Raw genomic sequence first — 9,876 nt, 5'->3', positions numbered from 1 at the left:
AGACTAGAAAGATGTGATTAGCGTTACGATAAAACCCTTTCTGTATCTAATCAAGCTGTGCCGCCGTATACGATCGTCAAGGTCAGCACACGCTGCGTTGTGAGAATGGGAAGCACGAAATAGACTGAATAAAAATAAAGCAACTTCCGTTTGGTGGTTTCTGCCGCGGAGTAAGCAGTGGCGCGTGGGAAAATAAGCGAGTGATTAATGTCAGGGGATGTAGCTCAGTGGTAGAGCGCTCGCTTCGCATGTGAGAAGTCCCGGGTTCAATCCCCGGCATCTCCAGAGAGAAATTCCTTTTTAATGCTTTACGCTGTTATACAAATAGTCCCAGGTTAATTTTCAACAATTTTGAGTTGTTGGCAACAGGTGCTCTATTTATACGTATACATATTTTCATTTATGTAACATAAACAAAATACATATACCGTAAAACGGGGGAACTTTGATAGTGCGGAAGGCATTGTATAGTTTATCTTATAACTTTGATTCCTTCAACCAGATAAGAAAAAGGCAAACGTAAATCAATTCTATACATATGAAAGTTTATCTTAAACGTATTTTCATTAAAACCTAGTTTATATACAACTTTTAGGACAAAAAATAAAAATTGTTGATATTTTTGTCATTTATCAACCCCTTCAAACAATCTGCTTTACGACTTCGTTACAACTATTTTTTCAATGAATGGACTCTTATTCTCGATAGATTCATCATAGACGATTCCAAATCTGACCTTGAATCTTTTAACGAAGTGTGTTTTTACGAAATGGAAGCAATTTTGTAAATTGGGACATAAATCTCCATACATTGATAAACGCCTAAAAGTATGCAATGCTCTTGTAATTTCATGTAGATAAAATATGTGTTGTTCAAACTTTGGTAATAACACATTAAAAAACTGCCCAAAAAAAAACTCACCATGAATAGTATGTAATCATATGTTGATGTACCGTAAAACATGTTAAATATTGAGAAAATTCGCTGAAAAACTATCAAAGTTACCCCATTTTACGGTACAGACTTTGTATGAAGTCTCTAAAGCATACAGTGCAAGGGCAAGCACCCTTAGCAAATTTCTACCTACTAGCTTTTATAACTAAACGCAACATGATGAAATTGAATATAATAACATAATATTCTAAATGCCCTTCAGCAGTCACGCTGTTGTATTTTGTACAATATGTTAAAAAAGAAGATCTACACAAATCAACGTAGTGCTGGTAGCGGTGAACAATTTCTAGAAGATTAGGAATTTTCATTTACTCATGCATTATTTTGCTCTGATTTATTGTTAATGTCTACAAAACATGCATAAGAAATTATAGCTGAACTCTTTTGGAAATTACGAACTCTTTTGAGGACTAACCAAGAATTTCCTGATTCCTGTAGATATTCAAATTATCAATCCATTTTGTTCGATGGAGAAGTTTCTTCAGAAATTCTTGAAAAAAAAATCAAACAAATCATCAGGTAATCCTAGAGAATTTCTTGGGTACATCGCTAAAAAGATGATTGAAGGATTTCTGAAATTTCCGAAGGAATTCCTAGATGAACTTTTGAAGAGAACCTGAGAGGAATTTCTGTAGAAATCACATGAGGAATTCCCGGAGAAATCCCTGGAAGACTTCCTGAAAAAATCCCTAAAAAAACGCCTAGATGAATCCATAAAGCAATTCCTACAGGAATGTCTAGGTGAAGCCATGTGAAATCCCCGGAGGAATTCCCGCAGGAATCCCTGGAAAAATTTCTGGAAATATACATGGAGGAATTCCTGGATAAATTATGGCATGAATACCTAGTGAAATTTCTGAAGAGATCTCATGAGGAAATCCTAGATGAATTTCTGGAGAATTCCTTGGAGGAAAATTTGGAGAAATTCCTGGAGGAATTCTGCGAGGAATGCCTAGAAAAATTTCATAAGAAATCTCTTGAGTAATTCATAGTGGAAATCTTCTGGAGGAATCCTTGGAGGAACTCTTGGAGAAATTCCTGAAGGAATTCGCGAGGCAATTCCTGGGAAAATCTCTAGAGAGAATCGTGGAGGAATGCCTGGAGAAATTTCTTAACAAATTCCTGGCGTAATTTCTAGATGAAATCTTGGATGAGACCCAGCGGAAATTCCTTGAGAAATTTCTTAGATGAATTCTTGGAGCTATCCCTTGAAGAATTCCTGGAAAAATCTCCAGCGCAAGTCTGGAAGGAATTGCTGGAGAAATTTATGAAAAATCCCTTGTGAAATTCCAGGAGAATTTTCTGGAAGAACCCTTGGAATGAATTTCTGGAGGATTCCCAGGTAGAATCTCTGGGAATATCCCTAGGAAAATTCGTGGAGAACCCCTGGAGGAATCCCTGAAGCAATTCCTGGAGAAACCTTTGGAGAAATTCCTGGAGGAATGTCTGGAGGAATCACTGAAAAATTCCTGAAAGTATTCCTGGAGAAATTCCTAGACGCATTGCTGGCATAATTTCCAAAGGATGCCAGGAGCAATTCTTGGAGGAATTTCGGAAGAAATTCTTGGGACATTTTCTGGAGGAATTCCTGGATAAAGTCCTGGAGTAATGAATGAAGGAATTTCTAGAGGTATTCCTGTGGAAATTGCTGGAGGAATCTTTAGAGGAATTCTTGAAAGAATTACTGGATGAATATCTAGAGAAATCTCTAGAGGAATTCTGGGAGATTTCTGATATTTTTCTATTACTGAAAAAAAAATCCCTTGAGAAATTTCTTGAGGAATTTGTAGCGGAATTTCTGAAGGCATTTCTGGAGAAATCCTCCAAGGAACTCCGGAAGGAATCCCTAGGGGAATCCTTGAAGCAATTTGTGAAGAAATCCCTGGAGGAATTCCTGCAGGAATACTTAAAGCAATCCCTGAAAAATTCCCGAAGGTATTCCTGGAGAATTTTCTGGAAGAATTTCTGCAGAAAGAGAATTTCCTGAAAGAATCCTTAGAGGAACTGCTGGAAAATTTCCTAGAGGAATCCCTGGCGAAGCTCATAGAGAAATCTCTGGAAGAATCCATGAAGCAATTCCTGATGGAATCTCAGGAGAAATTCCTGGAGAAATGCCTAAAGTAATTCCTAACAATTTTTTTTGAATGATGTCCAGGAACAATTCTTGGAGGAATTTCTGTAGAAATTCCTGGGGTAATTCCTGGAGGAATTACTGGAGGAATTCCTGGATAAAATCCTGGAGGTATGCCTGAAAGAACTCTTAGATGTATGGAGGAATGATGGATTTCCTGGAGGAATCACTGCAGTAATTCTTGAAAGAATAACAAGATGAATTTCTAGAGGAACTCTGGGATATTTCTGTTTCTATCCTATTATTTATCTATTTCTGAAAAAAAATCCCTCGATAAAATCCTGGAGGAATTCCTAGTGGAATTTATAGAGGAATTCCTGGAGAAATCCTCGAAGGAATCCCTGAAAGAATCCGTTGGGGAATCCTTGAAGACATTTGTAAAGAAGTCCCTGGAGGAATCCCTTTGGAAACATTTAAGGTATTCCCTCTGAAATTTTGTGAAAGAATTTCTGAAAAAATCCCAAGAGGATTTGCTGGAAGAACCCTTAGAGGAACTGCTGGTTCTTGGAGGAATCTTCGAGGGATTTCCTAGAGGAATCCCTGGAGAAATTCGTGGGGGAATCCCTAAAGCAATCCATGAAGCAAGCGCAAGAGAAATTTCTGGAGAATTCCCTGAAAAGTTCCTGACGGTTTTCCTGAAGAGTTTCCTGGAAGAATTTCTGAAAATATCCTCAGAAGATTTTCTGGAAAAATTCCTTGAGAAATTGTTGACATAATTTCTGAAGCATGTCCAGGAGCGATTCCTTGATCAATTCCTAGAGAAATTGTTGGAGGAATTCCTAAAGAAAATTTTGGAGTAATTCCTGGAGGAGTTCCTTGGCAAATTTCTGGATAAAAAGCTGGAGGAGTTCCTGGAGAAATTCCTGGAGGTTTGAAAATTGCTGGAGAAATCCTTGAAGAAATTCCATGAAGAATATCTGGAGGAATTTTTGCATCAATTACTGGATGAATTTCTGGGGGAATCTCTAGAGGAGCTCTGGAAGAAATTCCTAAAAAAAACCCCTGAGAAATTCCCGAAGGAATTTTTAGAGATATTTCTGAAGGAATTCCTGAAGAAATCCACGAAGGAATTTCTGCCTGAATCCCTGGGAGAATCCTTGGAGAAATTCGTACAGAAATCCCTGAAAAGGTACCTGGACGAATTTTTAGCGGAACTGGAGCAGTTGCTGGATGAAAATCTGGAAGTTTTCTTGGAGGAATTCTTGAAAAAAATCCAGAAGGTATTCCTGGGGAAATTTTTGGAAAAATTTATGAAGGAATCCCTGAAGGATTTCCTGAAAAAACCCTGGATGAATTGCTGACGTAATTTATGAATAAATTCCTTGATTAATTCCTGGTAAAATTCCTTGATGAATTCCTGGACAAATTCCTGGAGAAATCTCTGCAAGAATCCCTGGAGGAATCCCTGAAAGAATGCATGGAAAATTTCCTGGAAGAATGCCCAGAAGAATTCCTGTAGGAGTATCTGGATTTTTTTTTGGAGGAATCCATCAAAGAATTCCTGGATATTTTTTTGCAGGAATTCCTGGTGGAATTCTTGGAAGAATTCCGGAAGTAATTACTGGAGGAATCTCTGGAGAAATACCTGAAGGAAGTCCTGAAGGAATTCATTGTGGAAACCCTGGATGAATCTTGTAAAAATTCTTGGAAGGATCCATGGAGGATATCCTAGAGCAATATATGTAGGAATTTCTAAAAAAAATCTTCAGAGGAAGTCCTGGAAAAATCTCTAGAGAAATTTCTTGCAGAATTTCTGAAGGAATCTCTAGTTGAATTCCTTGAGGAATTTTCAGACAAATCCCTACAAGAATTCCCAGAGGAACCTATGGTAAAATTTCTGGAGGAATTCCTGGAGAAATTCGTGGATGAATCTCTTGAGGAATTTGTAATGGCATACCAGAAATAATTCTAGAAGAAATAGCAGACAAAATTCTTGGACAAATTCTGGAGAAAAGAGTTCCTGAAGAAGCTCTAGAAGGAATTACTGAGGGAATCCCTGAACAATTCCTGGAGGATGTACTGAGTCAATTCCTGGCGGAGTTCCTGAAACACATACAAGGAGGAGTTGGAATTCTTGGAGAGATTCTTGAAGAAAAATCTTGAGGAATTCCGGAAGCAATCCCATGAGGAATTCCTTAGGAAATCCCAGGAAAGCTTTCTCAACAAATTACTGGAAGAATTTCTGTAGGAAAACAATTTGAAAGATTCCATGTCTGCAATATTTTTTAGACGAATTATTGTTGGAATCTTTGGATGGACTCCCAAAAGAACGTTTTGTACGATGTTTTAAGGAACTCCTGGAAGGAATAATTGGAACTGGAACTGAAGGAACTCTAAAGGTATTCCAGGAACGCGTTACCATTACCGTCGTTAAAACAAAACTTCATTGTATAAGTGTGTAAGATGATAAACGAGTGAATTAATTCAATTCAATTGATAAGTGTGAGTTGTATACTAGTGGTAAAGCTGGTGAGTAAATGAGTTCAAGGAAAAGTGATTGTGAAGTGTAAACAGGTTGATGAGTAAGTAAGTTGACGAGTGAGTTTTGGAATGAATGTGATAGTAAGTTGGTCAGTAAGCTGATGCACTAGTAAATTAGACACCAAGTGACTTGATGAGTGAATCAATAAATTTTGTGAAGTGAGCTTGTGAGTAAGTGGATTGTCGAGCAAGTGTGTTGGTAAGTGAATGCGTGTACAAAAGTGAGTGGGTTGGCAAATAAGGCATGCCGTTTGTTTTCTACTACTTACTTTCAGTCCTGGGCAACCACGATGGTGCAGAGAGCCGAATTGAAAGATTGCCATCCTTGGCGATTGCCAGCCATCGCCTTGACCTGTGGCCATGTCAAATTTCTGTAGACTTGCTTGACTTCGTTGTTGAGGCTGCGCGACCATGAGCCTCTGAGTGTGCCTCTAGGATTCAGTCTAATGCTTGCTTGCAGATTTCGTTTCCGTCCCTATTTAGAGTATGGCCGACCCACCTCCACTTTCGCTCTCGAATTTCTCTCGCTATCGGATTTTGATTACATCGACGATGGGGCTCCACTTTGGAGATCAAATTGTGAGACCACCATGTACGAATTATATTCCGCATGGAATCTATTGATGAAGACCTGCAGCCGTTGAGTGTTCTCCACTGATACACACCAGGTTTCACTGGCGTATAGCAGCAAAGATTTCACAATCGAGTTGATCCGTGCACTTATGTCGATCTTGGTGCCGCCATCGGCCACCATTTGGCTACCAAGATATTGGAAGCTTTCAACATTCTCCACTGATTGCCCATCTACCGTAAAGCTGGAAGGGTTGACCGTGTTTACATCCAACGATGTGGTCTTTCTTGTTGACATTGATGGTAAGACCTGTCGCTGAGGAACGATTGACAAGATCATCGAGCTTACTCTGCATATCAGAGCGCCGTTGAGTTAGAAGAGCAACGTATTCAGTCAGTTTGAAATCATTTGGGTGCTCCATGGTAAAGACTGCCACAGCAACCCATGATTTGGTTCACGATCAAGCGCACCTTCCAGGATCTCGTCGATTACGACAAGGAATAGTAGCGATGATAAGATACATCATTGCCTCTCTCCTACAACGACCCGGATGGGATCGGACAGAACACCGTTGTGCAGTACTCTGCACAAAAATGCCCTGTACTGTGCTTCAATGAGGCCGATGATTTTCTCAGGGAGACCCTTGCGCCTGAAGGCTTCCCACATCGAAACTTTTTCGTAATCAATGAACAGAACAGCAGGTAGAGAGACTGTTGGAATTCATTGATTTGCTTCAGAATGATACGGAGCGTGACAATATGGTCCACACAGGATCGTCCGGCACGGAATACTGCTTGCTGCCTTCGGAGAGTTGCGTCTATCTTCTCCTGTATCCGGTTAAGGATCGCTTTGCAGAGGACTTTGAGAACGATACACAGAAACGTGATGCCCCGTCAATTATCGCATACAGTTAGGTCACCCGTTTTGTGTACCTTTACTAAGACGCCTTGCATCCAGTCGGCCGGAAATGTCGCGATTTCCCATATGTTGTAGAATAATTGATGCAGTAGTCTTGCAAATACTACGGGGTCAGCTTTGAGCATCTCAGCTGATATGCGATCGACCCCTGGGGCCCAGCTCGATTTCATGCTACGGATGGCTGTTTCTAGGTATCTCCTGCACTGATGGTGCTTTGGTGTTGACGTGGGTAATGCGTAGTAATTGGCGGATCATGCTGAGGTGTTGATGGCGTTGGCGACACTTGAAAAAGGTTTCCAAAGTGCTCGAAACAGCGCTTTAATTGGTCAGCCGAGTCGGTCATTAATTGCCCGGATGTGTCTTTCACGGGCATCATAGCCTTCATCTTAGCCCCACTAAGGCAACGTGAGACATCACAAAGGAGATGGAGGTCGCCGGTGATTGCGGCTTTCTCGCCTTCGTCGGCTAGGGAGGTCGCCCACGCTCTATTGTCCCGTCTGTATGAGCGTTTCACTTCGTTCTCGAGAGCCGAATAAGTAGTGCAGACGGGCTACGGCTTTGGCTTCTTGTGTTTTCGCTCACTCTATCGCGGCGTTGGCGTTCCTTCGCTCCTCCATCTTCCTCCTGGTGTCATCTGTGATGCACTACGTTCTTCAAGTGCGCAGCTCACCCAAACTATTCTTGCCGATGACGATGAACGCATTCTTGATGGCACTCCATTTATCTTCTACGCTTCCATCCTCCGGAATGTCCGCAGCACGATTCTCTATAGCTCCTCGAGGAAGGACCTTTTCACCGCAGCGTCTTCCAGTCGGCGTGTGTTGAACCGGTGCCCGATTATCTGCTCCTGTCGATGGATCCTAGCAATGCGCAGTCGGATCTCGCCGATTAAGAGATGATAGTCGGACGCAATCTCAGCGCTACGTTTGTTCCGCACATCAAGAAGGCTCCTTCTCCATTTTCGGCTGATGCAGATGTGGTCGATTTGATTTTACGTGACGCCATCACGGGAAACTTATGTCACTTTGTGCACTGGTCGATGAAGAAAGAGTGATCCCCCAATCACCATATCATTCTTCATTACACCAACAAAGCTAGCCACGAAAATGTTTGAAACTTCTCAGGTCATTTTGGCAGACCACACACATGCACGACAAAGACGGATCGTATATTCTACTTTATCGATCTTGTTGCCGTCCTTTTCAAGCATCTGTCAAAATGACCTGAAATCTGTCAGCCATTTTGAGGTTAGGTTCGTTGGTGTAATAAAGAATTGTTGCCATGAAACTCGGAAAACAACAGATTTTCATTATCGCTCATTTCTCCGAGACTATGGCGTCTCATGACACGCTCATGAGCAGAGTTGTCGAAATCAACCCTTGTTGTCGGAATCAACCCTTGTGTTGAAGTCGCCCATTAGGATCTTGATATCATCTTTCGGAATCTTGCTTACGACAGCATTCAGTTGGCTTTAAAAGTTATCTCTGTCTGGCATTTCGACAGCATCGGTTGGGGCGTAACATTAGATCATGGTAAGGTTTCGAACCCGAGTTCTGAATCTGGCTACAGTTATCCTGCCATAAATAGATTCACACTTCATGAGTGCAGCGTGGGCGTGAGCGTTGAGCAGAAAACCAACTCCACGGTGACGAGGAGCATGCTCACTTCGTAGGCCAGAGTATAGCAGAATTTGACCGAAACCAATCTGTGTTCTCCAAAGTTCAGCTAACGGACTTCGCTCAGTCCAAGGATCTCAAGCTTCATACGACATGCCGCATTAGCAAGTCGTTGCCGTTGAATCAGTTCGTAATCTTTCATTTTCGATTTCTGTAACGGTTTTTCCGTTTCGGGAACAGTAGGTTGTTGGCCTAAGGCCCCCTATCCACCGTGGTGGGGCTGCCACCTTAGGTATAACTTCCGGTGGAAGAGCATTTCATACTCAGCCGCTGGATGTCACAACAGACGCTGTTTGAGCCCCACGTCCTTGGTGAACAGACACTCAGGACGTAGCTCTTCAATCTAGCTGAATTCAGAAGGACAACAGTGCCCAGGCTGCACTACCAGCTAAGCACACAACTCTTTTGCAGTCCCATTCGCTTGCCGAGTGTCTAAAAATAGGCCGCCAGCAACACAATAACATTCTCTGGATATATTTGCTGCAAAATTGCAGTTGTTTTTAACAATCCATTATTTTTTGTTGAATTAACCAAATCTCTGTTTGTTTTAAGAAACTGTTAAAAGTTTCGACAAATAATAATATTTGTATTATCAAACAATGAAACAGTTCCGTTTAAACTAGAAATCAGTTTGTTGCTGTAGTAAACTGAAAAGTTGGTTGATTCGAACTAGAATTTAATTATTTTTACAATTAATTTTTCTGTTTACCTACTCTTGGAAAAAGGAGGAATTTTACTTGAGCGCTCCACTTGGGAACAGAAAACTTAGCTTCAACGGATGAAAAATGGGGTAGGGTATCGCGTCACTTGGGCGGTGGCTTTTATATTCGTCTATTTTCCACTATAACTCAGCCAATTTTGAACAAATTGACTTGAAATGTTGTACACGGGTAGATACTATAACTATCTCACCACATTCCAAACGTTGTGTCAATTGGTTCAAATTTGACCGAGTTATAGTGGAAAACAGACGAATATAGAAGCCACCGCCCAAGTAGCGCGATTCCCTATCATCCATGTCCCTTGAATTTGGTTGAAATGGTTTTTCGAAGGTACGAGGTGGATTGATAAGGGTTTCAAAAACCATCAGTCACGCAATATTTACTACAACAGTTGACTCTAGAGTTTCACCCCTTACGCATGGC

At 41.2% G+C, this 9,876-nt stretch overlaps 1 non-coding gene across 1 annotated transcript; it reads left to right on the top strand.

The window, feature by feature from the left end:
* Nucleotides 1-213: 213 nt before the first annotated feature.
* Nucleotides 214-285, top strand: Trnaa-cgc (transfer RNA alanine (anticodon CGC)). The gene has a single exon. It is a non-coding gene; the product is annotated as a tRNA-Ala (tRNA).
* Nucleotides 286-9,876: the final 9,591 nt, after the last annotated feature.

Source organism: Aedes albopictus, chromosome 1 (assembly GCF_035046485.1).
Source record: "Aedes albopictus strain Foshan chromosome 1, AalbF5, whole genome shotgun sequence".
Taxonomy (NCBI): domain Eukaryota; kingdom Metazoa; phylum Arthropoda; class Insecta; order Diptera; family Culicidae; genus Aedes; species Aedes albopictus.
This window is presented reverse-complemented; position numbering and strand designations above follow the sequence as displayed.